Genomic DNA, 5,480 nt, shown 5'->3' with positions numbered 1-5,480 from the left:
GATAACCTTCTTTTTTCTTGAGTTTGAAATTTTAATGTCAAAATAAAGTCTTAAAATAACACTTTCACAAAAATAAGGTAGCTTTATGCTATAAAAACATTAGTTCTTTGTCAAAGGTTATGTTCATCTGTTTTCATGTATGTTCTGCCGTCACTACCTGTCAGCATCATCTTTAATTTTTATGTATTTATTTATGTATTTGACCACCCTGGTCTTAGTTGCAGCACGTAGGGTTTTGGGGTTTTCTTGGTTTTTTTTCCCCACATGTGAACTCTTAGTTGAACCATGTGGGATCTAGTTCCCCTTCCAGGGATCAAATCCAGGCCCCCAGCACTGGGAGCAAGGAGTCTTAGCCACTGAACTACCAGGGAAATCCCTAGAATCTTCTTTATAGACCTTTTTTTCTTTTGTATGGAGAGCTACGTGGTGGCTCGTTGGCTATCCAGGTACGCTTTGCAGCCTGAATGTATAATACTGACAGTGAAGGGGTCAACTGTGGTTTCATGAACATGCTGAGTTGGTCCCAGGGTTGTCTGCACGTCTCAACAGATCTTGAAGGAACAATGCTGGTCCTCCTCATCACAGTCCTTTTTAATTTTGCCACAAATCCCATAGCACCTGCCACACTGGCTGCAGCACTCTGTAAGGAAGGAAAGCTAATATTCAGATGGACACCAAACAGTTAAGAGCCACACCCATTTGGCGGGGAGGATTTATCATCATAACATGGGAAAGGCTTAGATCCATCCCCTCATTTGTACTTGCAAAGCTGGTCCTCACCTCCCAGGAAGTTCAAGATGGCGTTCAGGCATTTGTCTGTCTTATGAATGCCCTTCTGGTTAGTCTGCAAGGTAGCCCTTCAATCAGTTAGCCTGGGCCTGCTCCTGGAACCTGAAAGCTGTGGTCAGGAGAGGGAAGAGGAGGGTGGGAGGCAAAGGCCATCGGTGCAGCACGGAACCCCAAAGGGTCCCCAGAGCCCACGAGGTGGGTGTCCCTCCCCGGAGCCCCCAGGCCGCCCTCAGTAGCAGCCCCAAACCAAGTTCGATGACCTTGTGCATGTGTGCCAAGTCACTTCAGTCGTTTCTGACTCTGCGACCCTATGGATCATAGCCCACCAGTTTCCTTTGTCCATGAGATTCTCCAGACATGAATGCTGGAGTGGGTTGCCATGCACTTCTCCAGGAGATCTTCTGAACCCAGGTCTCTTATGTCTCCTGCAGTGGCATGCGGGTTCTTTGATCCACATCCATGTGTCCTTCCTGGCTAGAGGCTGGTCCTCACTGCCTCCATTGGGCTTCCACCAGGGAGTGGTCTCATTGTACAGTATTTCTAAATCTTGTTTCAGAATAAAACCAGAAACAGCTGGAAACTTTGAATTCTTTTTTCCTGTTTTGATGACATAACCAAATAAGGGAGAGATTGTGTTAGGTCAGGTTCCTATAGTGGGGGGCTGAGTGGTTGGGATTTGTTGGGAATGCTACCTGGAGAGAGAGAGGAGGAAAACAGGATGAAGGAATTGAACAAAGATGTAGGTTTAGCCAGAGTCAGAATCACCTTGTGGCATCCCTGGCAGCTCGGTGGTAAAGAATCTGCCTGCCAATGCAGGAGACACAGATTTAATCCCTCTTCTTGGAAGATGCCACCTTCTGTGGAGCAACTAAGCCAGAGCACCCACAACTACTGAGCCTGTGCTCTGCAACAAGAGAAATCACTTCAGTGAGAAGCCTGCACACCACAGCTAGAGAAAGCCCATGCACAGCAATGGAGACCGAGCACAGCTAAAAATAAATAAATGAATAAACAGACCAATTTTTTTTAATTTAAACGTAATGAAAGAGGAAATGACATTCATGTTCTGTGTAGCAACTTTTGAGGCAGTGGGCAAACATAACCAGACAAAGGTTTGATCAGAGTAGTGGACACTGCTGATGCTCTGCCCAGATCCCATCCATCACTTTGCCTGTCCCCACCCGACGCCAGGGGCAGCCCACAGTCAATGCCTGACACAGGGGGATAAAAAGGCATCACCTCAAGACAGATCATCTCCATGGTATTCAGTACATACTCCAGAGATCCCCCACAGAATTAGCTGGGGTGACCCCTAGACTCCCTAAAAAAGAAATGTACATCCCAACCCCTCCTCCCCCCAACAAACCATATACATCCCAACATACCCTCAACAAATTATTTGCATATTAACCATTACTCCCCTCAACATAGCACATGCATTCTAATCCTTGCCCAAAAACAAAAACAAAAAAAAATCATTTGTATGTATGCCAACAGTTAACCGCCCAAAAAATTATGTCGTCCTAACCCTTAGGGGCAGAGAAGGCAATGGCAACCCACTCCAGTACTCTCGCCTGGAAAATCCCATGGACGGAGGAGCCTGGTAGGCTGCAGTCCACGGGGTCGCTAAGAGTCGGACCCAACTGAGCGACTTCACTTTCACTTTTCCTTTCATGCATTGGAGAAGGAAATGGCAACCCACTCCAAAATTCTTGCCTGGAGAATCCGAGGGACGGGGTAGCCTGGTGAGCTGCCGTCTATGGGGTCGCACAGTCTGACACAACTGAAGTGACTTAGCAGCAGCAGCAGCAACCCTTAGGGAACTGGTGATGGACAGGGAGGCCTGGCGTGTTGTGATTCATGGGATCGCAAAGAGTCGGACACGACTGAGTGACTGAACTGAACTGAACTGAACCCTTACTACCCCAACAAGTCATGTGATCAAAACCCTAGCACGTCTGACAAATGATGTACATCCAAGCTCTTAACCTCCCTCCCCCAACAAAGCATGGGCATCTTAATTCCTGTATCAAGATCTGCTGAAAGGCAACTGGCCTAAGATGACCACCTTATGAAAGGATTTCTATCAATTAGCAGAGGCTACTTTGGGAGCTATTGTGAAGGCTTCCTGAGAGGAAATATCTTTCCTGGGTCTGAGAGTTAGAAGGGGAGTTGGAAGAGAGAGAAAGGGAATTTCAAATAGTGGGAATATCATGTGCAAAAAAACTCCATGAGAATGGGGGACTCTTGTCTGTTCAGTTCTATCCCTTGGACCTGAGAATGGAGAGTGTTCTCTATGATGAGGCTGGAGATTGAGCCTGGACTCTATGATATGTAGATGCCCAGAGATCCCCATTGTTGGGAGTTACTGGCCCCTGTGGTGCTGGAGAAGACTCTTGAGAGTCCCTTGGACTGCAAGGAGATCCAACCAGTCCATTCTAGAGGAGATCAATCCTGGGTGTTCATTGGAAGGACTGATGCTAAAGCTGAAACTGCCATACTTTGGCCACCTCATGCGACGAGTTGACTCACTGGAAAAGACTCTGATGCTGGGAGGGATTGGGGGTGGGAGGAGAAGGGGATGACAGAGAATGAGATGGCTGGATGGCATCACCGACTCGATGGACATGAGTTTGAGTGAACTCCAGGAGTTGGTGATGGACAGGGAGGCCTCGCGTGCTGTGATTCATGGGGTCGCAAAGAGTCGGACACGACTGAGTGACTGAACTGAACTGAACTGAGCCACCAGGAGACCTTTCAGGAGCTAGACTTCTCTGAAGCAGCTGCTAACTACTCTCTGCAAATCTTTATGTTCATGCATTCATTTAAATAAACATTTATTGAACACCAACTGTGTGCTAAACCCCATGGGAAGTGCAAAGATCATAGCAATACATCAGTTCAGTTCAGTTCAGTTCAGTCGCTCAGTCGTGTCCGACTCTCCGCGACCCCATGAATCACAGCACGCCAGGCCTCCCTGTCCATCACCAACTCCCGGAGTTCACTCAAACTCATGTCCACAGAATCGGTGATGCCATCCAGCCATCTCATTCTCCGTCGTCCCCTTCTCCTCCCGCCCCCAACCTTTCCCAGCATCAGAGTCTTTTCCAGTGAGTCAACTCGTCGCATGAGGTGGCCAAAGTATTGCAGTTTCAGCTTTAGCATCAGTCCCTCCAATGAACATCCAGGATTGATCTCCTCTAGAATGGACTGGTTGGATCTCCTTGCAGTATAAGGGACTCTCAAGAGTCTTCTCCAACACCACAGTTCAAAAGCATCGATTCTTCGGCGGTCAGCCTTCTTCACAGTCCAACTCTCACATCCATACATGACCACGGGAAAAACCATTGCCTTGACTAGACGGACCTTGGTTGGCAAAGTAATGTCTCTGCTTTTTAATATACTATCAAGGTTGGTCATACATAAGCTAAACAAAAACCCTTGCACTGTGGAATTGGCATTCCAGTCGAGGAGAGAGACAATAAACAAAATAAATCAAGTAAGAAATCTCCCTGGTGCTCCAGCGGCTTAGACTCTGCATTCCCAATGAAGGGAGCGCAGGTTTGATCCCTGGTCAGGGAACTATATCCCACTTGCAGCAATTAAGAGTTTGCATGTCACAACTAAAGACCTGGCACAGCCAAATAAATAAATATTTATTTACTCATTCTTAAATAAATAAAGTAAATAAAAAGATAGATCTATATATTAGGCTTTCCTGTTAACTCAGTCAGTAAAGAATCCGCCTGCAATGCAGGAGACCCCAGTTCAATTCCTGGGTCAGGAAGATTCGCCGGAGAAGGGATAGGCTACTTACTCCAATATTGTTGGGCTTCCCTTGTGGCTCAGCTGGTAAAGAATCCACCTGTAAAGTGGGAGACTTGGGTTCCTTTTCATATATGCAAAAGTGATACATTATAAAACCTTATTTCCAAATAACTCTATAATAGCTTGTTCAGTAAGAATAAAATGAAAACTATAAAGAAAGAGAAAGGCAACATGTCATAGTTTAATATTACGTTTGGTGGTACGTAAAATAGTGGTGGCTTCCCTGGTGGTTCAGATGGTAAAGAATACACCTGCAATGCTAGAAACTTGGGTTCGATGCCTGGGTCGGGAAGATCTCCTGGAGAAGGGAATGGCAACCCAGTCCAGTATTCTTGCCTGGAGAATTCCATGAACAGAGGAGCCTGGTGGGCTACAGTCCACGTGGTCACAAAGAGTCTGTCGTGACTTAGTGACCCAACAACAAAATAATGGTGCCCCTTAAAGTTGATAAAGCTTTGGGTTTGCTTACGTATAGAATGCATAGAGAGGGGAAATGTTAACTCTACCTTAGAGTAGGGAAGAGGGCAGAGTAGAACTCTGGTGGATCTACTTTGGGAGTCAAGGAAAGATGTATAAGAAAAATGCACACATGGAAGTTGTGGCCAAGGGCAGAGCAGTAGAGAAAAAAGGGAAATTCTGGGTGGAGGTGACCACACGGAGGCTGGACCACGAACATGTGTGCAGGGGTGCCTAAGCAAAGTTGCTCAAGAAAGGTGGGCAGCCTGAGGGAGAAGAGTGGGAATTGAAGCTGGTGAACTGAGGCCAGATTGAGTGGGACTTACATGCCTATGATGCATATTTAGCCTGCAAAGTATCTGTGGGGCCATGAGGCAGGGTTGTGATGGGCTCAGATTCATGTTTCT

The 5,480-nt window shown here is 46.7% G+C and overlaps 1 pseudogene; it reads right to left on the bottom strand.

Annotated features, from left to right (window-relative positions):
* Positions 1-419: 419 nt before the first annotated feature.
* On the bottom strand, positions 420-1,058 carry LOC129558176 (group XIIA secretory phospholipase A2 pseudogene; annotated as a pseudogene).
* Between the last annotated feature and the right edge of the window lie 4,422 nt (positions 1,059-5,480).

This window comes from Moschus berezovskii, chromosome 8 (assembly GCF_049115385.1).
Source record: "Moschus berezovskii isolate FMDL1 chromosome 8, NW_MosBer_1.0, whole genome shotgun sequence".
NCBI classification, from domain to species: Eukaryota; Metazoa; Chordata; class Mammalia; order Artiodactyla; family Moschidae; genus Moschus; species Moschus berezovskii.
This window is presented reverse-complemented; position numbering and strand designations above follow the sequence as displayed.